The sequence below is a fragment of the Corvus hawaiiensis genome, chromosome 4 (genome assembly GCF_020740725.1).
Source record: "Corvus hawaiiensis isolate bCorHaw1 chromosome 4, bCorHaw1.pri.cur, whole genome shotgun sequence".
NCBI classification, from domain to species: Eukaryota; Metazoa; Chordata; class Aves; order Passeriformes; family Corvidae; genus Corvus; species Corvus hawaiiensis.
This window is the reverse complement of record NC_063216.1, coordinates 74985136-75009734: the sequence shown is the minus strand read 5'-3', so window position 1 is coordinate 75009734 and position 24599 is coordinate 74985136. Positions and strand designations below refer to the sequence as shown.

Sequence of the window (24599 nt, the reverse complement as noted above, 5' to 3'; positions counted from 1 at the left end):
TGCTAAGATTTCAAAAATTGCTCTGGGATTTGAATACCTTTGTGGGTTTTTAGGTGTCCCACTTGGAATTAATCTGAAATACTAAGCATTTCCAGCTCCCTGAAAACCAGACATCCCTGTCAACCATCTAGAAATGGAAGAACACAAAATTCTTGCCTAAGAGAAAATGAGTGGCAGCTGCAGATGGAGAAGCATATTCATGTGGGATAATTTAAGCCTTTGAAATACAATGGAGGTAAAGAAAAGAAATCTTGAAAAGTATCTTTTGAACTACTCAAGTAACAATTTTTGACCTATTGTCACTGTTGATTTTGTGCTCAGAAGCTGATTTCAGATAAGGGCCTAACTACTGAAACATGGAAATCAGAAACTATGCCATGTTTGTGACGATTCAGTTATGACTGTGTTTGATATCAGTTATATTGGTATGAAACTGAAACACTGATACAACTTTTCCTAGATATATGAATAAGCTATACCCACATAGCTATGTAGAGTCATAATGTTTGTGTTGGAAGGGACTTGAAACCCTCTGCCATGGGCAGGGACACCTTCCACCAGATTAGGTTACTCCAAGTCCCATCCAGCCTGGCCTTGAACACTTCCAGGAATGAGGCAGCCACACATCCCATGAGAGTAACCATTACAATTACGATGTTCAGTGATGCAGTAACATCATAGTTGAAACAGTGAAGTAACTATTCAAAAGGACTTAATTTTCAAAACCCAGGAGAAACCCTCAATCCAGTTCTCCCCAGCATGTGCAGGATTTGCAAAGACATGTTTCCATTTAATTTCAGCAGAACTTTTTGGTGTTTAGGAAGAGAAGGATCATCATTCATAAAGTGGAATTGAATTAGAACCACACATAAAGAAGGTTTTTTTATTAAATTTATTTGAGCCTGGTTTTGTGCTAAATGACCTGCTTTGCTGATCCCTCAGATCATCATCCATGTTACATTTGAACATTTCCAAACATCTTGAATAAACAGAGATAGTTTCCCCCACTTTTTCTGTTATTAATCTTGAAGAACACTACCAATTTCCCCAGCATACAAGACTTTTAAGCAGCAGCACAGAAACTGCCTGAAATCTCTGAAGCTCATGCTGAAATGCAGAGTTTCTCTACTCTTGAATTCTTTTCAGTAGGTGTTGAAATCTTTTATAGTAAATTGCATTTTACATGTTAGAAACTTCAAAAGAAGGTGTTAATATAATTGAGACATGATAAGTTTGACAGTTGGTGTCATTATATGAGTTTCACTCAGCAGCCTTCTGAAGCAAAAATAATTAAAAAATCTGTTTTCCTAAGGAAAGGAAGCTTATGGTTTTAATGATGAAATAACTTCTTAATAACCTCCTCTAATCCATAAAGTCCTCGTTCATGTCCCAATATTCAACATTTTAAAGTGGATTAGGTGTAACCATTCTGACTCTCACATTTCTGGTATTATTTTTAAAATGGATCTTTTATAGAAGTAGGATTGTATTCTGTGGTTATATACTCTCCCTTATATTAGAATTCAATTATAGATAGGGAAATATTTTACAACTTACTTGACACTTTAAATCTCGTTGCCTCTCAGTGAGTATCAATAGGATGGGGTCCTGTCCCAATTACCACTTTTACATAGTTTTTTTGAAGATCAAGCCAAATAACAGAGAAAGGCCTGGGGACAGCTGTGAACAAACTTTGGAGCAATTTTTGGAGAGTCTGGGAACAGGAGGTACTCTGAGTATCAATTAGATCATTCATTTCCTGCTGAAATTTCGGTCACCAACATGAGATTTAGTTGATCTGCAAATGTTAGGATTCAAACTGCTAAAAAAGGTAGGAAGATTTTCTGTTTGTTTGTTTGTTTGTTTGTTTGGGGGGGGTCCACTTGAGACCTATGAGGAGAAGACAAGAAAAGAACAATTGATCAACAAACGCAAATGATACTAGATATGTAAATACAAAAGGAACTATCCTTTAGAGTCATATATGCTAATGTAGAATCAAATACAGGACAAATCTGACCACTAAATCCTTGGGAATATTCTTGGAATGTGTCATGTGAAACCAGTTCAGAGAGTTCCTTTCGCCATGTCTCCATATTCCTTGCTGAAACATGAATAGTGCTGCCTAATTTGCCTCCCTCTCCCTTCCAGCCTTCCTTTTTATAGACCATCCTTCTGAAAACAACAGAAAGTTTTATAAATTCTAAATATAGAGAAGGCCTTTTATGCAGTCATGCTATTGGACAGGTAACACTGACTTTGCAGCAAGATCCATCCAAAGATCAAACATGACAGAGTTATGGAGAAATCAGGGACGGACACAACATTAGACTTTCTCCATCAACATGTCATGATATAAACATTCCACAACTACAAAAAAAACCAGATTTTTTTTCAGGCATAACCCCAGCCTTCACACAAACCTGCTCTTCGCCTAAACTCATCTCAGTGTCACTTAGCTGTTACTCTCACCCTGGGGGTCTTATTCCTTTTTTATATGAATGAATCAGAATTTAAAGCCAAATGTTTGTATAAGCAGATCTCCAATTAAGTGCTGCAGGCACATTTTAATCTTACAATCAATGCCACCAATGAGGGTGCTATCTGTATTATAAAGTTCTTTCAACAGTTCTGAGTCATGAAAAGACGAGGAGGTTCTCGTGCACAAGTGAAACTCAGGAGGGGTGGGGATTTCCAGGCCCAGTATATCCCATGAAATTTGGCAGTATTTCTGCACTATTTACCACTTCATCCATTTTACAACTGCTTATCTTTCCGTGTGCTTGAAGACAAATGATTCAAGAAGAGTAAAACCTACATTATGTAAATAGTAGTTCTCCATCCAGTCTGCTGTGCAGCCCATGAGCCTCAGGTTAGGTACTTCTACCTCACTTGGCCAGGTAATTCTGCTCCTGTAGGAACTCTTGAACTGTGTCAGACCTCCCTGAGTAACTCAAAATAGAGATTTGTGAACTTACAACTTAAGAGACATAAAAGTACTGACTTTACGCATTCTCAGTTTTGCAATAGACAGCAAAAGGAGGAGAGAGAAGAAAGACAGATTTGGATGCCAGTGTCTTAATTCAGGTCAGGCACCAGGTTGCAGGCAAGCCTGGGACAAGCAAGAAGGCCTAAGTGCAAGAAGAGATAGGTGGAAGAAAGTAGGAACAGGATTGTAGGCAGGCAGGGCGAACTGAGTGATCAGAGCTAAGACTGGTTTATAGAGGTTTATGTTTTGTGCAGCATGCTGAAAGAATGGCTTTGTTGGGCTGCAACAGCTTTTGATGGGTTAATAACATGAGCTAATTATCATTATTATGGCTTAAACAGTGGGTTCTTTGAGCCTTACCGCCTTGATGCCAACATTACCAGTCATTACTAAGTTTCCTCTAAAAATGTCCATCTCAGGTATTTCAGATCCATGACAACTTTGCTGCCTCCTCTCATTTGTAATGGCGCTTGCATTCACATGACAGATCTTGCCAAATTCCATGAGGAGCAGTGTACTAATGACAGTGTGCAGGGTTTGTGGGTTTGAGGGAGGTTCAGTAAGATCTTCACCATAGCCAGCATGTCAGTGCTGGACTCCACAAAAAGGATCTGTCTCTGGTAATTCACAGACACCATCCCCAGGTTCCAAGCTTGTCCCCAAGATCCATGACACTGAACAAGTTGCCCAGAGAAATTGTGGATGCTCCATTCCTGGAAATGCTCAAGTCCAGCGAGGAGAGAGCTCTGAGCAACCTGGTCTAGTGGAAGGTTTCCAATGGAAGGGGGTTGGAACCAGGTGATCTTTAAGGTTCCTTCCAACACAAATCATCCTATGATTCTATGACTTGCTACGTGCTTGTCATTGCATCAGCCATCTTTCACAGAGATAACTTTTTAGTAACTATTGTCATGGTACTTTCAGCAACAGCTTTCCTGAGAGAACATTTTATGTTGATCCCCATGAAGCAGTTTCACATATGGGACTATCAGTGGCTCAGTCCTCTTGAAGGAATATTCTCTTAATTCTCTAAGCTGCATGATGTGCTCTGGTTGAATTGCCTCAAAATCTTTCCTTGTTTATTGGGGTTTAAAGCTACCTTTTCCAGACTTCCTATTTTTCAGCCAGACCTGAAGAGAAAGGAAAACCAGAGCACCTCTGGGACAACTTGCTCTGTCATTGTGAAAATATGACAGATCCTCAAATTACAGTGCAGATAGTTGAAGCACGGTGGGGGAAGGCCCATGTTACAACACTAGTAAATTAAATGTACTTTTGTAGCTTTTGTATCTTACACAACCCAGCAGGAATGACATGAGGAAAGATGACAGGCAAGTAAATGCCTCAGCTAAGGAGAGGGGAAAGAAGGTGAGGAAGCAGGAGGTGGTGATAGAGCACGAATAGTTCACAAGGCATCCCCAGACAATCAAGTTGACAGAAGGAGTGGGAGTTTGCAGGCAAACTTTCTGCTGTCTCACTAGGTTGGGAGCAGGATGATGAGAGCTCTAAATAACAGGTGCTTTATTTAACAAGGGAGAGAGAACATGAGAATTAAATGAAAAAAATTTATTAGGGCTAAAGTTTCACCAGGAGTGTCAGAGGCTGAGGCTATGACAGGGAGGAATGGTGCTCTGCCTCTTTTTGTCCCTTTGGATGTCTGTAGGCTCATGGGCAGGAGGCTAGAAGGTCTCCTGTGAACACCAGTCTTCTCCACCCTGCAGAGTTCTGCCCATCCTTTCAAGGAACTAAGTTTTCCACAGCTGTAGAGTTTTTGTGACTCCTCCAAGGAAATCTTGATATTTCTTCTTCACCTTCCAAAAACATCCTCAAAACTCATTTACCAAAATAACTAGTTATACCACTCCCAGGAACAGAACACAATCTACCAGAAAATTCAATTTCAAAAATTTGTTTTTCGAAAAGTAGGACCTGCCTATGAGGATATTAGTTCTGTGTAATTAACCAAGAAAATCCTTATCCAGTTTCCAATGGGATTCTTTACAGACATAGCATAACACAGGTACCCAGCAATTACACAAGACGTCCATCCATCACCAGTTTCTTTACTTTTCTCATGGCATCTTAATAAATGAGTAGCAGTCTTCTTTTCTTTTTCTTTTTTTTTTCTTTTTTTCTTTTTTTTACCTCATATTTCCTTTCAATACAATAGTAGTAAAGAAATGCTGATGTTCTCTTGTCTTCACTGGTCAGAATGAGATGGATGCATCACAATCTTAAATTTGCCAATGGAATTTTTTTTTTTTAATTTTAAGCTAAATATGAAAGAATTTGAAAGTTTCTCCACTTGTTTTTTGACACTGCATGGTGATTGCCTTGCCAAGAAGTGGGAATTCACTCTTGCAGGAGACACTTTGCTCAGTAACAACTGGAAGACTTGCAATTAGTTATATCTGGCCTTGCTATTTGGTCATAGTACCTGGTTCTTCTGAAATTTTTGAAGGCAAATTAAAGAAACTGGAGACTGCTTCCCATCTCAGAGGCAGGATAGGATTACAAAGTTGACAAGCATTATTTAGTCTGGTCCATATCATCATCCATCTCCCACATATACCAGGACTCTGAAAAAACCAAGACTTGCTGCTTCATTCTGCAGCAAGTTACCACTTTGTGCCTGGATTTTTGTTTTATTTTCTGGAGGGAAGAAGAAATTAGAGATAATTTTTCACTCAGTGGGTGTTTCTTATACATACATGTACTCCTATCGACCCATTTCAAAGTTCACCACAGGGAAGTACTTTAAAATCTTGAATATTTTTTTTTTTCTATGTAATCTTTTTACACCCTTGCCTGAGAGTAGCACAATTTCACTTGCCTTTTGCAGTCTGGTTTTGTCCATGCACCACAAGATACACAGGAATGTGGTGATTCATTTCCTTTGACTTTGGATCCTATTGCTCAGTTGCTTTGGCTACCTGTGGCTCTCTTCGTAATCACTTCAGAGACCAGAGGGCTTTAAGGTACAATTCATTTGACCTATTTTAGACTTTGGCTTTAGCATGAAATAAATTGCACTCCAGAAGTTCTCATTTCTCTCCAAAATGAGCCTCAGGTGACCAGCACAACTCCGGATGCCTGTGGCGTGGCTGTCTACAGCTGTGTTAAATCAGTCCCACCCATGAATTTCACTCAGGGCCTCTATCCACTGAAATCCAAGGTGAAACTCCCTTAGGCTTTGGGTACAGTTCTGCTCTATTTCATCTTTGAGAAGAAATGGGTGTGCTTGCAGATGTTTTAAACACATGGTGGACTTTTACTTTCCCAAGATTTAGGACAGCACCTTAAAGACTCATTAAATATCTGTATTGAGTTGCTACTGTTCACTAACCTGTTTGAAATGAAAATTAATTTAGTGTGATAGAGCTGGAGATGTAACATTCTTCTGCAGGTTTGAAATTGTAGAGGTAATTGTTTTATTAAAATATTTGCTCTTTTGCTCCCTACAAGGTTTTTGATGGCCTGGAAGTCAGTGTAGAGCACCATGCCAACCGTTAGCGCTTTGATTTCCGCAATGCCTTTCGTTATTTAATAGGCCTGAAATATTGATTAACATTTACAGATTCAATTCCAAGCACTTGCCAAGGGTTACAGAGAGCCAGAGAGAGCTGGTTGTGCCAGTCAAATTGTGAGGTGTAATGAAATCCCCTACTGTGCCTGTCAACTTATCCAGTGTACAGGTCATTTCCCACAAGGTCTGCCATGTTGAAAGAAGCAGTTTTCACATGAAACATTTCATAGGCAAAGGGAAAATATGTCTCCAGTATTGTATGCTTTATCCCTTTGTCTAATATTGAATGGCCTCATTGCTTCACACAATTTTTGCCCCCAAAGCTTTCTAAGTCAATAGAAGAAGAATGTTTCAGGTGGGCAAAAGTCAAGACTCTCAGTGTAAATGCTTTATTACTGTTGTCAAGGAATTTCACAGTAACTAAGGCTAGAGATAGACAAGCCCCAAAAGGACTGGAATCTCAATCCATTTTAGTTAAGTATTGAATGATTCTTTTATTCTTCCAAATATTACAAAGCTCCCTTTGAAAGATACTTACATCTTTCTTCCAATAATGTTCTCTTTCTTAATTTGTTCCAAGACTGCAACTTTCCTTCAAATTCAAACTTTCTTACTTATTTCAATCCAAGTCCAAATAGAATATATTCTATTTCATCCAAGTCTACATCTGATTTTCTTTTTTTTTCAGGATCAGGGTACTTTTGTCTTCTTATCTCCTACAGAGAAAAGAAAGAATATGAAGGGAAATGTTTCATTTTTTTTAAGGTTCCAGTTTTGCTCCTGCTATTAAATGTTAAATACCTGATTTCAAAAAGGTTCTTTTAAAGAAAGATGTCTTGTTCTTTGAGTGACCAGGATCTAATTTTAGATTGACTATAACAATAGTCTTTAGGCCAAAAAAATCAATGTACAATTGCTGGCCCTGATCTTTCATGTGCTATTGTTTCAAGTTTAAAATTTCTGAATAAGGAGTATAGTTGTTTGCCCTTAGTTCTATAACAAGGAGGGAGACACAGGTATCTGAGCTAGTAAATGCTTCCAGTGCCCTGACCTGACCTGACCTCAAAATGATGGCTTTGATTTACAATTTTAGAGTAGACTTTGGCTGGTTTCTCCACCAGCTCAAATTGTAGTGGGACATTTGACACTGATGGATGGCTGGATAGAACCACCAACAGATTCAAAAATATTTTCTTCACTTTTTGCTGAGTATATTGAAAGAAGAGGGAAAACACCCACCTGAGAATGATGCAGTGGATATTTTAGATGTCAGTGGTACTAGCTCAGGAGAGATCAGGTCCATCGGTTTAATTGAACATTTCTAACAACCTAAAGGTAATGGACATTGAAAAAGGCAAAGGGATTTCCCATCAAAAATGGGTGATGAGCAAAATCCCACTATTTGACATTCCACAGAAAATGCACATTTTCTCCTTCAAGTATGTTTTAATTTATTTTTATGTTATTTACAAGAAGTTTTGCACTGAGATAAGTGGCAAACATGCAGTCCTGATAAACAGCTAACAACCAAAGATTGGTTTCCCATCTCCAGGAATGAGCTTCAGTGAAACTTCATCTACAAGTTTCTCTTGTTCTGCAATATACACCCAGTTCTGTTGGTAAGAATTTAATTATGGTCTGTATAAACCTTTGTTTTAGACATTATACTTCAAATTCCGCATTCTTCACTGAGAACAAGATGTCTCTAACAAGTGCTTTGCTGGAAATGGAAACGAGAGGGATTTTTTTCTGGTAGCCAGCATGCTTGAGATTAACATGTAAAATTTTAATGATCCATGAGTGATTCCTAGGGTGGGATCCCATTTAAGATTAAATAACATATATTTAGGTATCCATATATGAGCTGAGTATTTAATCTCCTGATAGGAACAGCTGACAATCATCGTATCCAGAAAGCTATTTAGCTGACCAGTCTTGAGGAGTAGAACTAACTGTTAAAACTTTCTGAAACTTAAATATCTGTGGCCTTTTGAAATGCCTAAGGCATTCCTACTGGACTGACAAATATAACATAGGATTTATGGGAGGTGACATCACTGTGAAGCAGAAGCTAGAGGCCAAGCAAGATACTTCTCAGAATCTAAAATTATACAAGACTGTATGTAGGCAACTGGGTGCTGTCCTAGATAACAACCTCAGGGTGAGCTGATAATCTGAGCACCACAAATATCACTGATTCCAGTCACAGAGACATCCTAGAGGAGTTGCAACCTGTACATAGCTTGGACAAACATGACACGGTCCTTGTAGAAGACATAAGCCATACTGAAAATGCAGGTGAGAGCCAAGTGGGGTCCACAAAGGAACCTCAAATGGCAATTGACACTTTCATTTAGGCAAAATAACTAAGTTATAAAACCCACTGAATTTTCACTGCATGTTCTTTGACTATACCAGGAGCTTAGATACGTAGACACCTGCAGGAGAACTATTTAAGGCTTCCATGGTTCATCATATCAATATATGAGATTGCTCAGAATACCCCATCTGATGTACCTCAGGATCAGATTGGCAATAAGAAGTTGTTTTATCACACAGAATCAATTAGATTGGAAAAGACCTCTGAGATCATCGAGTCCAACCTATGACTGATCAACCAGACCATGTTCAGGCTTTCCTTAAACACTTCCAGGGATGGTGACTCCACCTCCTCCTTGGGTAGCCCATTCCAATGTCTAATCACCCTTTCAGTGAAGATATTCTTCCTAATGTGCCACTTAAACCTTTCCTGGTGCAACTTTATGATCCACAAGTTATGGATCCACAAGACTATACTAGCCTTCAAATCAAGTTCCCCACAACTCAGATGATCTTCTGCTTTCTTCTGAGGTGGCTAAGACTCTCCTTTTCATTTCTACTTCCTAATTCTCTGCTCCCTTCTAAAATCTCAAAATTGGTTACCTTAGGAAATTGCACAATGCAGGGTGCAGTTTCACCTCATCTTGATGGAGGGTGTTGACCCAGAGGATTAGTGACTCTGAAATCCTCCTCAGATTAATAGGATTTCTTGGAATGACCACTTACTCTGACCATGGGGGCTGATATTTCAATATTGATATTGATTATCTCTGTACAAAATAATTAAATATGAATTAGCATGAGATGCCTGACACAGATTTGACTTCCCCTTGGACAGCCCAATCAGTAGTATTGGAAGTCTCAGGTTTTTTTCTGTAGCCCATTGAAAATGCCATTCATGCAAGTGGAGGAAAGCAATAAGTGCTTGAGAAGAGGGGATTCCAGCAGCTCAGCCACATGGACAGACCTGCCCCTAACTGGATGGAAAGGATGATTCAGGTTAGGGAAGAAGAAAAGTGAATATTAGCACCTAATACCTTGTGCTTGCAAGTGAAAGACAAGACTCAAATACTCTGGCATTTCTGACTCAGGACTTCATTTTAAAAGGAAAATGCTGTGTTTCTAGATGAGGCAAACCTTTTGTTTGACTTTTAACAAGGAAAAAAAAGTATCTCAATTCAGATCAACTCAAACATTGTGGGTTTTCCTGAAAAGATGTAAACAGAAAAAGCAATAACTAAAGATGTAAACAGAAAAAGCAATAACTAGCAGACCCCTAATGAAAAGAAGGTAAACTCAGAGGAAATTGAATTTCAGCAGAATATCTGTGCCTAAATCCCTTCTCATTTTAACAATTTGGGTGACAGCTACAGTCTCCTGGCATTACCATGCATTGGTTTCTTGTGGTGTCTTCCCAGTGTGTCTTTGACACCTTGCCACACCCAACTCAATTCCTCAGAGCAGCTTTTCAGTTACTTTTACACTTTTCTAGCTCCAGCTACAAACCTTTAATTTTAAAACTATTGTCACAATTTCTGTTTTCTTCCATATTCTTTTGCCTAGGAAAGTAAGGTCTATTGACTCTAATTCAGCTTGACTGGGCTCCAGAGCTTGGAACTTCACTTTTGTACTTGTTTTCTTTAAGAAAATGCAATATTTGCTCTCTACATTGATTTCCTGATTCTTAACCGTTTTGTCACTGTACTGCCAACATGAATGTAACCCCCTCCAGTTAAATCATTGTCTTTTTAGGGCAACTTTGTAGTACTAAAGACAAACCTGCAACACTTTCATCATGTTGACATAATAGCAACCCAAGATATCCCTGACAGCAGAAATGCTGGGGGCATGAATTCTAACATCTTGCCGTAGGCTAAATTGTAAAAAAATGCTTTAGAAGCTGCAATTGACCCTATCTGGTATAAATCAACTATGATGTATTTAAATTAATGTCTTTTAATTAGACGTACACAGGACTGGGAGCAACACTGAACATGATTAGGTGAAATCTCCGCTGCAACCCAGAAATAAAGTTATCATTTACATTTGCTGATCTCTAATTTTGACACCTTTCAGGAAGGTTTCCAGTTTGTCTTTTCCTCATGCTGGCCACACTTTAAGCTCCCTTTGTGTCTCTGCCCCTTTAGCAATATGGTGCACTGACTTCTTGCTGAAGACACAAAATCTTCTCTTTTTCTGCATTTTTGCCATAATCTTTTTAGCAGCCTCCTCATTCTCTGCATTTTCTGCATCTAATCATCACCTTTCTTTGATTAACTGTAAGTAAAACTTGCAGGTGTTTTGGGGGATTGGTTTAGACAGAGATTTTTTTAAGTTTTAGTGTAATCTAGACAGAGATTTAGAAACACAGATCCCACCAACTTCTGTGGTGTTCTGTTCCTACATATTGTAAAGGTGCATTTGAAAATCTCCCTCTTGGGGCCTCAAATAGCTCTTACACCATCGAAACTTAAATGGAAGTGAAATTGTAAAACAAATGCTGAACACCCACGGGTTCCTTTGGTTTTCCTGCTTATTGCAGGTGCTTTATCACTTCTAAAATTTGCACACTTTTACTCAATTTAGAAAGGCCAGCACATTTTCAAAAGTGCACTCTCCACCCTGAAGAGTTTTGTGTTTCAATAAATGTGTTACCAAGGGAAAAACAAGATGCAGACCTCGAGATTGTTGCTTAATTTCTGCCTTTCATCACAGGAGCCCTTCCTCTAATGCTTCATGATAAATTCAATCATTGACCAATTCCTAAAGCAGAAGCAGGGAATCTGTCTTCAGGAGCAGGCACAGCTTGAGATTTCTTTTTACATGACTTATGGTCACTTTACATTGTGCGAGTGGGATACAATCAAGATGCTTGACCTTTGAGCAGGGTAAAGGTACCCATGTTTGGTTTAAAAAGCCCTCTGATGGCTTTTCCATTGGCTTTCATCAAATTCCATTAAACAGTGAATCCTGGCAGGGATTTTAAAAACCAGAATAAGCTGCTGTGGGTTTGAGTTCACAAAAACATCAACTTACTGACATCTAATTAAGAGCTGATTCTTTAGAAACTCAATATAAATGCATTATCATTTAGTTGTCTGGTTTCCCACAAAACCAGGAAGCTAACCTAGCATCAAAACATTTCCATGAGTAATTTTCACAGACCAACCCTCTTTTTTTTTTTTTTTTTTTTTTTTTTTTTTTTTTTTTTTTTTTTTTTTTTTTTTTTTTTAACAGTCCAAATCTTAAAGCACATAGGTTTTTGGACATACATCTTTTTCAAAGCCAAGGGAAAAAATCTGAAAACAATTTGCAGGGCAAAAATGAAGCTAAGAAAATCCCCAAAGGGTTCTTTCGTAGTGGTAAATCTGGGCCTGTTTTACAGCTGAAGGAAGAAAATCCTTCCTTGAAAAGACGTGTTCTAATTGAACATGAGCTAAACAGATCTTTGGGCTAGCTCTTTATTTTTCTCCTCTTATCTTAACAGAAGATTATTCATGTTATCAAAATTCTATTAAAGGGTTTTCATTGAAGAAAAATGTTGGATTTATTGATATTAATAATGTGCTCCTTGAGCACCTGTTCAAAACTAAAGGAAGGTCAGAAGCTCAGGATCACTGAAAGATTGCCTAAAGATTAAAAATAATTTAAACATAACTTGTGTGGGACATTTTAGCTTGTCTTTTAGCTTGTTGGGACTCCAATAACTCATATTTTCCAAGAGGAAATTGTATTCCAAAGAGACAAGAAACTTAGTTTTCTTGAAATGAAGACTGATGCCCAGAACCTTATGTAAAAAAAAAAAAAAAACCAAACAAACCAAAACAGACAAATATTATGGTACTGAGGATGAAATCTTGAGATATGACAATATTGTGATCTGGACCTTTGTGATTACAGCTGCAGAGGAATGGTCTCATCTCCTTTATCTCAGAACAAGGACTGAAGATCTGTGAGAGAAGATAGTGTCACAAAAAAAACCTGAAAGAAGCTTACAAATATAATTCTTTCACCTCATTGAAACTTCTGCACACCTGGAAAGGTGACATTTGTGCTGTTCCTTTATAACTATGTCTTAAAAAAATACTGCAGTGAAGGAGATTCTGAAGAAAACATGTAATTTTAACAAAAACAGTTGATTTCTTCAGAACTAACTAAAAAGTTAAAAAGTCCCCCAATGACTTCCTCAATACTAGGCAATATATGAATGAAAATTTGAATTTTTAGATCTTCATATCTGTTACATACTTGTTTTGCTTAGATATTCCAGTGATCTGAAGCCCATGAGTGAGAAAGGAAGCTGAAATTTCTTTACCAAGTGATATTCTGCAGTCAAGAATTTACATTTTTCGAGGATAGTTTATTTTTACTTGTTGCTAAAAAATGTTGCTTTTCCTAAGAATTTATGAAAAATCATAAGAGTTCTGAGAAAAGTGAACTTTTCTTTATCCAGATAAATTCTAAACTAGAGAATTGAGGCAACATAAAAGAGAAAGAACAAAGGATTGGAAGTGGGGGAGGAATTAGAAAACAGTGCTAAAAATTTCATAATTTCTACACTGAATTCATTTCATTCTATCTTTTTCAGATTTTTTTTCTTTCTAGTCATAGCTGGAGAGTAGCGTGGCCCAAATTATAGATCATTTATATTGTATTAATATTCACCATTCCTTATTTTGACAAACCACTGATAAAAGTTGTTTGCTGAAGAAATACATTAATATTAATAAGTGAATAATGAGTTCACTTAAGACTTTCATTATCTGTACATTCATAAGTTTGAAAGATGAATATGATAGCTGAGAAAAAAAAAATGTTGCTAATTATGGTCTCAGCTCGATCACCAGAACAGCACAGCTTTTCCTAGAGATGCACTAAAACCAGAAATCAAAATATCAGCCTTGGACTTAAGAGTGGAGCTGAAACCCCACCTAAAATATTTCTTAGTTCTAGTTCTACCTCTTATCATGCCATAACTTTATAAATATTTGTTGAAAGAGCTCTTGGGAACTGTCATGTTTGTTACAAAAGACTGGCCATATTTATTCCAGTAAGGGAAAACGTTGCCCTCACTGTAAACAAGAAGCAGCTGGACTGTGCTGATGAGCTCCAGTGAGAGCAGAGTTTATGCACATTTTTTTTGTAGGTAGGCATTTGTGTATTGTCTGCTTCTCCAGCAGAGTTTTGTTTTGTCTTGGAGTTGATACTCCACACCATGATACATGTAAATAGACTTCCCATGAGCTCTTGCAAAAAAAAAGTGATTGCAGCACATATCTAAACAGTCACAAAATTACTAATCCACCCTAAAATTGGTCTGAGAACTAGTTGAGGATCAAAGAACAGCTGGAGTGGGCAAGTGGTGGCCACCAAGGGCAGAGAGAACTCCCTTACTGGAGCCTGGGATTGTTTGTTTCCAGGAGACACAGGAGAGTGAAGTCCACCCTAGGAATATTTTCTTATCATCTCATTCATGATCTGAAAATTGAATCACACGATATTTTTTACAGGAAGAAAGAAATAAAACCAAAACAAAAACTTCCACAAAAGAGTTTTAGTGTACATTTGAGGACAAATTTAATAAGACCAACTCAGTCTTCAGTGCCAAGTGAAAGAAGAAAATTGTCTTCAAGGTTTTGATGGAGTCTATTAGGGCCTCTTCATTAAAAAACTTCCAGTGTTTTTCACAATGGGAAATGTGATTCCAAAGAAACTTTTCTGTCAGATTTTTCCTGGTTTAACAACAGGAAGATTGAATCTTTAAATTAGTAAAGGAAGTAGAACAGGGGGAATGGCTGAAAGATGCTTTGCCTATTACAAGTTTATGCTTGTGAAATGTAAATCTTGATGTATTTTTGCTTCATTTGGACATATGTAATTGCTGGATCAGATAGAAACTTGAATTAGCCCAGCTCGAGTCTGACTTGCTCTCTTAAAATTTCTATCCATCATCTGTATAAAGGAGATTTGTACGACTATTGCCCTATCCTCAATTCTTAGTTAGGTGCCAAGAGATCTGTATCCATCTAATAGTCTAACTAGTATTCTGAAATGATGAAGACAGATAGATATCCAAATAAGTAATTTTAATTGCCTTGATGTGATATAGGCAGATTTTTCACAGTGGGCTACATGACTATTCCAGAGGGAAAGTTCTGTCACTAAATAGGTCACTGACCATAAGGAAGTTTATGGTGTGGTTTCCAGCCTGGGTGAAATGTTCTAATTTCAGCACCGTGAGTACCTTCCAGTGTGACCACCAGTTAGGCAGAACATGTAGACTTTAGGTATTTTGTTTTAACAGATATTTTTTTACCTTTTCTTTTCTGAGCTGAAGATAATGTGAAGGTATTTCAAGATGAAGGCATTTATATTCCAAGGAACAAAACAAAGATACTGTAATGGCATATGTGAGCTACATTTACCCTGAGGCACTTACCATAAAGTTCAGGGTGGTTTTTTATTGCATCATTCTGACAGCTGTGAATAGGAAAGTGAACATATTGGTATTGTCACTGGGAACTACCATTTACATCTTTGGATACATGAGGGAGAGGTAAAGGTACCAGCATCTGTGTGCAAACACAGAGGACATAGATCCAGAGAGCTCCCTTGGATCAATTTCATTTGGAATTCAAGAGGGACAAAAGAATTAAAACAACTGCTGGTTTGGGTTTTTTTCTAATAGGGAAAAGAAGGAGGGAATGAAGCTGGGAGAAGAAAAGGAGGAATTCAGGGTGAGAGAGAGAGAGGAAGGGAAGGAAATAGGCAAGCTGGCAGGTGAGTATGCAGAAAGGAGACACAAACAAGGAAAATAATATAAAAAGAAAAATAAAGAAAATGAAAGAAAGGGTGAAAGAAAAATGGAAAAAAAGGAAATAAAAAGCATAGAAACAAGGGAGGGAGGGAGGGAGGGAAGGAAGGAAGGAAGGAAGGAAGGAAGGAAGGAAGGAAGGAAGGAAGGAAGGAAGGAAGGAAGGAAGGAAGGAAGGAAGGAAGGAAGGAAGGAAGGAAGGAAGGAAGGAGTTCGGAAGGAAGGAAGGAAGGAAGGAAGGAAGGAAGGAAGGAAGGAAGGAAGGAAAATAAAGAAAGAAAAAGAGCAAGCTAAGGAGACAAAGGCTGACTTCTTCCTACGTATTTGTCTGGAGAGGTACACACAGGTTCGTTTGATGTGCAGACACAATTTAAAATGACCTTCTACAAATGTCCTAGGGCACAAAACAAGAAAATTCCATCACTCTAAATGTCTGAAAAAGTACATTATGTTTTTTCTAGCCTCTCTGGAGCATCTTTAAGCAAAAGCATGGTAAATAATATATCAATTTTCTATCGCCACCTATGAGTGAAAATGTAGAACTGCAAATTATTCTTGCATATTAGAGGAAAGAGATGTGACTGTTGTAGTTTGAATATTTCCAGACATATCTTTTATGTCTGAGGCAAAACCAACTACAATCATTTGTTCCTGTTGGAAATAAGACAATTTTCAGTATATTTATGGTTTACTAATTTATTTAGTTTTATTCATATCATGCATATTAGGACTTATTTCAGTACTTCTACTGTCCTGTCCTAAGTGAAGCCAAAATTTGGGTGTTCTGTGGCCCAAGAAAAAGACCCTTCTGATTTGGATGGTGCCTACCATATAGAAACAGGGGTAGTCTCAACCTTCTGTATCTACATATTATTTCCAGACTATGAACTCTGAGATATAGGTAGTGATTTAATGGCAAATGATGCAAGAAGAGAGGAGGAAATAGGAGAGAAACACAAATAAGAATTTGCTTAAATCAGCAGCAGGGTCAAAGTGGAATAGACCAGAAAATCTGAGTGAATGTAAACCAGTGAGATGAGGTATTCTGATATAGAGTGATATGATATCTATGAGATAGGGTATTCTGATGTAGAGTGGTTGAACAATGGAGCTGAAAGAAGAGTCAGGATTAGGGAGGAAATGGGTATGACTGATCCCTAAGGTCACAGAGTAGGAAGGAAGGAATTCTGTGAGATGGCAGCAGCAGGACCTGAGGAAGAGTAAAGCAAAGCGAAGACAACACGGAATTTTTGGACACATTCCTTTAGAATCCAGGAACTCTGGATGTCATATTCAGCTGAAGCACGATCTTCCTCTGTGATTGAAAAAAGAAGAAAAAAGAGAGAAAAGTAGGATAACTCTGGGCCCAATTCATAGCAAGAGTCCTGGTGGGATTCATTAAGTGAATGAAACATTGCAGCACAGAGATCTTTGAGCAAGTCTCCCCAGGCTCCTGAATAGTCATTGAGGAAAAGCACATGTACACTGTGAATCATCTGTGTGCATTTGGCTGGATGAATTGCATTTAAAAGGGGCCTATTTTGCTCCATTGTCTTTGAAAGGAGTGAAGGGTGCCCAGCTCACATGGAGACTTCTGGAGCAGTCATTCAGCTGCCTCCTCTTGTGAATGGAGAGAAATGGGCATTTCCAGTGTGTGATTCATTCCAGCTATCCCAAGCACTTGTCTAAATTGCCTTCTGGAGTTGCCTTTTATTTCTTTATTTTAAGAAAAACTCAGCCTGTTATTCCTGAGTGACTAACAGGCTTTGATAACTCACACTTCCATGTCTAAACTTAGGTGAGATGAATCCCACTCAGGATATATGAAATCCCGATGAATTCCTTCCTGCCAGACACTTTAGCTGACAAAGGTCTAGAGACCAGCAGGGCTGAAAATTTGCATTACAACTGTCCTGTTTCTTTTTCTCCTACCTGCCTCAGGTAGGTGGATAACATGCTGATGCTGTGTCTCTTGGACACACCTCTCGATGCACCACAGAAAGGTCCCTAAATGTTCATAATTCTGGCAGCTCAGGAGACATCATTGTGCCTCCAGCCCACAGCTCCCTGTGTCCCAGTTCTTGGGGTAGGACTGTCTAATTTCGCTAAAAGGATTAACATATGGAAGTTGCTTGCAGGTGTGCTTGAAGGTGTGAAGGCAGAGGTCGTAAATAAAATGACACAGTGTAAAACATTGAGGAGTTCATTGAAGGAGAAAGCAAAGTTGAAGCAGCAGCATTAAAAAATTACCAGAATAAAGTGCAGTTTAGGCATAGGGTGAATTCTGAAACAGGTTTGTGTTGTCTCTGCCACAAAATATCTGTGTGATCATTGGCAGGGCACAGAAAAGCTTTTGAGAAAGTCAGGCACTCTGTTTATAGAGCATTAGCCAGAATAGAGCCTTCATATAATGAAATTTTTATTTAGCCTCTTTAACACCAAAGACACAGAGAAAGCTTCCAAAAGGCAAAAAGCTTTGACTTTGAACTGAAAGACAGTATGCTTAGATTGGATATCAGTGAGAAATTAGTAAGAAATCTTTACTGTGAGGGTGGTGAGGCCCTGGCACAGGTTGCCCAGAGAAGCTGTGGCTGCCCCATCCCTGGAAGTGTTTAAGGCCAGGCTGGATGGGGCTTGGAGCAATCTGGTCTAGTGAGTGTCATCCCTTCCCATGGCAATTGTCTTGGAACTAGGTAATTTTTAAAGTCCCTTCCAACCCAAACCCTTCCATAATTCTTCAATTTTCTGATTCTGTGATTAGATCTAAGATCAATGGACTCTTCTGATAATTTTGTTATACTTTGCACTATTTGAGGGGAGGCATAAAATATGACTGTTTTGTTACATGATACCATACCAAAGGACTCACAGAGAGGCTCTGTTTGGAAGGGACCTCGGGAGGACGAGTGGTCCAATCCCCTGCTCAAGCAGGGCCACCTTGAGCCAGTGGCCCAGGACCATGCCAAGAGGATTTTGAATATCTGCAGGGTAGGAGATGACCTCTCTGGGCAACCTCTGCCAGTGTTTGGTCACCCTCTGAGTAAAAAAGTATTTCCTTAATCTCCAGAGGGAACATCCTGTGTTTCAGTTTTGTACCAGTTGCCTCTGGTCCTGTCACTGGGTACCAAATGACAAATACAGTGCTGAAACAAATACACATCTTGAGATGATTGTTTTCTTTACATAGGAAATATGTCAGTTATCTGGATAACTTTCTCTTTCTTATATTAAGAATTTCATAGGAAATTAATATTTATCACAAACCTAATGAATATTCCCAGAATATTAAGGAAAAGAGCATTTTTGAAAGCCTGTGTGGAGTGTATGAAATATTTATAATTTCATATTGATTTTGGTAGCTTTGCTGGTAAATATTTTAATTAAAGAATTTCACAAAAGAGATGAGATAGAGAAGAACAAGAGGGGCTTCAGCTTTTTTAAAATCCCTGGTTTTGATCCCTTTCCCTAATATTTCTGATCGGCTCTGAGAGACAAACATCAGGTTATAAAAACTGAAAGATGTGAGCATTAAAAGAAAGCCTGGTGCATTCTCCAGATGCTCATTTTTAAGTGCAGTAGTAGCATATTTAGGACCTAACTTAAACAAATCATTTAAACATCAGAGTTTTAATTTTCATCATCTGCTACTCTGTCCAAATGTTTAGGAATTTGGGATAAGAGTTAGAAATTATTTTCAGAGATCTAGGACTCATGCCTCATGAGAAGAAAACTTTTAAATTAATCCTATTGGACAATCAAGAATTTATCAATCCAGAAGCTATTTTTACTACAAAAAAAAAAAGAAAAAATCTGTTACTTAAATCATTTTTGGGGCATTAGATATACTGTTAAAAATGTTCAATTAAAACTTTTCCAAGTCTCAGAGTATTTCTACTTCACTGAAGATATAATGGAATATATTTAATTTGAGTGAAAGAATGTTAAAGATATAATAAAAGACTTTGACAGGTTTCTCAGAGAGCAAATGAAATTTAGATATGCAGATCCTACAGGCAAAAAAAAAAATTTCTCAGAGATCTGATTAATACACTTCAGTTCAGCAAATATGGCTTTACCACTAATCCAGGTAAAATAAAAGCAATATATTAAATGATTAATCTACAGCCTAAGATGGTTGTCCTCAGATTTTTGAGGATAAAAAAGAATATGGAAAAATTCACACAGAACAGATGTAATGTCAATGAAGCCGAAAGTGAAGAACGGAAAATTCACATGACCCTGCAACAAAAGGACAATTATTAGTCATTTGAATAGTTAAAATTGTTCTAACTATTCATACCACATTTTTCTTTTACTTCCTGTACACAGTGTTAGATTTGCGCTGTAAGCAGTACTTGCTCTGAATTGTATTTAAGTCTTAATCCCTAATTTAATAAGCCACCCCACATAAAGAGAATGACTCTCAAGATGAAAGCACAATCTAAAATTCTAATTTTTTTGTTTAGCTTTGTACCAAAAACCCCCCAAAAGTATATAGGGAAAAACAGGCTTGGAAAACCAATGCAAGCCACTCCAAAATTTGTTTTAACCAATTAAATTCTGGGTACTCAGTGGGTACTAACTGGTGGGACTGACTCTCCAGGATGAGGGTTCACTTGCAGTCTCTGGAACTGATTAGAATTAAACATAAAATTATGATCAAGCTGAGAATCCAAGGTTTGAAGGATAAATCATCAAAACCATTATACTTCCATTTTTAAAATGACACAGGGTCTGGTTTTCAGAGATGCTTATACTGCTACAGCAGTATATTACTGTTAGCTAAAATCTTTAAAAACCCCACAGCTCATATCTCCTAGGAAATTACTTGTGTCCCTAATTTTCTCCTAGACACAAGTGATACATAAACATCTAATTGTTTTCATTAATAGAACTTGATCTCTTAGAAACTTTCGGTTCCTTTGAAATATTACTTCAAACTCTCAGCTGACATGAATTTAATGATATGATGCTACTGTTGTTCATGAGGCTCAAAATTTGCTTTTCTTTTTATTCCAACACGCCTAGCTCCAGGAATCCTGTTATGCAAGCATCAATTTTTATTTAGTAAAAGATTAGCTTCTGCTTCTTGCCATCCATAAAAAAAGTATGAAAATACAAAACAACACTTAAAGCAAGATGGAAAACAAATCTAATTATTTCTGTAGTTCTGAAAATCTGATTTTTTTTTTACACTAGACCTAGCATTCAAGAAAGGCAGAGACCCATCAGTTGTCAAAGGCTGAGGTTATTGATACTGAGCTCCCCAATGTTCAAAGAGAAACCCACAGGTTGTTCTTACACGGAAAACCAGGGAGATCAGCATTATTGTGTCAATAAGGAATACAGAGTGAATCAAACAGCATGTCTGCATGCTATAAATACCTTGAAATCAGCAGAAATGTCGTTCCAAAAAAGGGAGACCCAGTTTTGCAGAATTGAAATAAACAATTTTGCATTAATAGCCTGAAGGGAGATATGGGTTACAAAGCCATCTTTCTCTGCTGCTTTCTCCTGGCTTTTCAGCTGGCTGGTGTTTTCTCTCTCTGCTTTTCTCTCTCTTCTCTGACTCAGTCAGGCAACTCACTTATTAAGGAAACAGCGTTCAGAGCAGTTTGTCTGAGGAATGCAGTTCCATTAAGTAAAAATACGGAGCAAGAAGCTCTTGAGAAGCAATGATCAGAGATCTAAGAATACAAATGAACAAATGCACTTTCTGATTTAAATATGTTATTGTTATTAGCACCATTCATCTTCCAGTAGCTTCAGAACAAATGTCTCGCTGCACTAAACTTTCACAGGCATAAACATCTATTCTGCTCTAAGTAACTTCCAGTGTAATTGAATGTTAGTAACAAAAAACACTTATAAGGAAATGAGGCTGACTCAGAGTGAACTCACTGTGTGACAGGTAGGTTCCAACCTTTTTATTCAATTGAAAAAAAAATGTTCTTTGTGTTGATCTTGGGTCTCTCAAATGCTGGTTGTTTTTTAACACACCCTCCTGCAGTGATGTCTGCCAAATTACTTGTAATTCTCCATTCAGCATTCAGCTTAATGGTCTTGTTTCCTAAGGGTCTTCGAAGAGAAGAGAAGGTATACAAATCCTTGTGACTTCCCCTGCAAAGGCCCATGATGCTGCACAAAATGTGAGATCGGAACAGCAGTGGGGCTGAAATGGCTTTAAAATGTCATAGGGCAGGGTTAGATTAGATATTAGCACGAAATTCTTTGTGGTGAGGGTGATGAAGCACTGCAACAGTTTGTCCAGAGAAGCTGTGGATGCCCCATCCCTGGAAGAGTTCAAGGCCAGGTTGGATTGGGCTTGGAGCAACCTGGGATAGTAGAATATGTCCCTGCCCATGGCAGGAGTGGAATGAGATGATCTCTGAGGCCTCTTTCAATCCAAACCATTCTTTGATTCTATGTCTGTGGTCCCCTGCAGCAGCCAAAAGCTTTCACAGGTCCCACTCAGCCCTTGACTCACAGCCCAGTGCAGAAATCTATTGTCTTTGCCACTCAAAGTTAACACATTCTTCTTATTGTCCAAGACCAACAAAGCACTTTGGAAACTGAAAGCATTTCAAAACATGCCTGGAGCATCACTTTAGAAACAAGCAGATGCACAATATCCCTGTGAGACAGAACAATGCTATTATACTAATTTCACAGATGGGTAAACTTGAACGCAGTAAGGTAAGGCCTAGATCCTGTTTGGTGCTGTGCTTTGATATTTTACGGGATTAAGCAGCAAGAGAGCCTTTTTTTCCCTAGCAGGAAAGCTGAAAGACAATCCATACAAGGAAATAGAATAGCAGTGCAACTGCAAATACATTTACACACACAACAAGCTCAAGGAAGAATGTGGCTCACCAGCTGCAGGGCTCCTCTTCTCTGCTGAGCTGCACAGGTAACAAGGATACCAATGAATATTTTCCCAACAAACTGGTTACTTTTTTTTAAACAGCAATAAAATGAGTCCCATCTGCCTCAAAACACGTCCTTATTCTCCAAGCTGGCATGAGTTCAAGGCAGATGTTGCCTCTGCTCCACTCCTTTCACCCTCACCTCACCAGCAGGGCAGGGTTTGCCCAGAATAACCTTCCTCAAGCCTGTGGAGAGCACCCAGGTGTCCTCATGGCCATGCTCAGATCTCTACCCAGACCCTCCCCTGAATGTTAAATGCTGATCTTCTTTCATGTCCCCTGGAAGAGGCTGCACATGGGCACGGTGACAGATCTTTCTGCATCTGCTGGGCAAGAGCATTGCTGAGTTTGATCTCACTTTTTCACTTTGCACTGCAAGAAATTTTTAATTGTCTAGTTGAGAGAGGGTGGCAGCTGACAATTGCTTTGTTCAGACTCACAGAGCTGATAATGCTCTGTTCATGAAACTGGGGCTGTTAATGATTCGTAAGCTGATACTTCCTCACACTTGATTGTGCACAGTAGACTTCATAATTTAAGCTTGTCATTTTCATTTTTCAGGGGGGAAAAACTACAACAAAACCTCTCCTTTTCATGGTAGACTTCTCTATAAGTGTGTAATTACATCCTGATGTTCTCTGTGATTTGTACCTTGTTCAGCCCATTGAAAGTCAATTTTAACACACTTCCATAAAATTTTTATTTTGTTAGAAAAATATGGGGTTTTTTTCCATGTGACACTGTGGGGGTACTGTTTTCTTATACATTAGTACTTTAAATACATAAAAGAGGTTCCAAAGAGCATTTACATCAGAGGGAAGCTGTAATCATTCCTATCCTGATAATTACTTCAAGAAGAAGGGACTTGTCATTTCTGCAAGTGACTGACTGTGGAAGAATCTCCATATCCATCCCGTGTTCTCAACACAGAGACAGTAGAAGTCCCCTACAAGGATCCTTCCACATCTTGCAAAGCTTTAACAATCAGACCTTCAATGTCAATGTAAGGGCTGCTTGCAAAATCATAGAGAAATAAACTATTCCAAATCTTGCATCAGCTGACTGCTGTGGCTTTGGCTGCATCGAGTGGCTCAAAGATGAAGCATTCCAAGTATCTTAATATCTTATTCTTAGCATCTTATCTTCAAGCAGGCTTTGAAGTTTTATTTTAGAGCACATTATTGCTCATAAAGGTTTTTTTCTTGGTAATGCAAGCCTAAATATTAAAAGCAGACTGTTGATTTTAGGTGTTTACATTTTTTAGACAGCCATGAAGTCCCATGATCCAAAAAGCAGAATATGTTCAAGCGTTTTTGTTCAGAGAATGCAAATTGACAATAATTCTAAAACAATCTTGTCTATAATTACATTATAGACAACTGCAACCAGAACCACCTTAGAGACATATTTTCTAAACAACTTGTGAGACAATTCCTGTTAGAATAATACCTAGCCTCAAATGACCAGATTGACACTTTTATTCCATGACTGCAGAATGGAGACAAGGGAAGGTTCATAGTCTGCCTTGGGTTTGCAACTTGTAGCATCAGGGAACCAGACACAAAAAGTGATGCCAAAGTAAAGAATATCAAAAGTCATGTAGTTAAATAAATAAATAAATAAATAATATATGGATGTTTCATATATAGTAATAGTTATGTGTGAATAAAATCTTAGTTTGTGCAATCATCCAGGATGTGCTGATACAATAAATACAGAAAATTTGTTGTCTATAAGGAGCCAGATAAGCCTAGAGAAAAGGCTGTTTGCAATCACTTAATAGCATATTTACCTAACTTCCCATTCCTTTCTGGAATTTAGGCACTTGGCACAATAGAAAGGGAAAGATTTTTCTTAGTGGTGTTAAACATATGCAGCCCGGCTTTTCACCTGCCAAAATTGGGAGTTTCAGTTCTCTTAAACTTAGAAAATCTCCTACACACATTTTCAATCTCCTGAGGCACTTTTCCAACCACAAGGCCGTAAATTTGGGATACAGCTGACCAAAGAAACAAGATTCATGAA

The 24599-nt window shown here is 38.2% G+C and overlaps 1 long non-coding RNA gene across 2 annotated transcripts; it reads right to left on the bottom strand.

Moving 5' to 3' along the window:
• Nucleotides 1-873: 873 nt before the first annotated feature.
• LOC125325544 lies at nucleotides 874-21251 on the bottom strand. 2 transcript variants are annotated; one of them, XR_007203376.1, is made up of 4 exons: nucleotides 21034-21251; nucleotides 7755-7844; nucleotides 7054-7231; nucleotides 874-5641 (listed from the first exon to the last, which is right to left on the bottom strand). It is a non-coding gene; the product is annotated as an uncharacterized LOC125325544 (long non-coding RNA). The 2 variants fall into 2 exon arrangements; XR_007203375.1 differs by having other exon boundaries at nucleotides 874-7231.
• Nucleotides 21252-24599: the final 3348 nt, after the last annotated feature.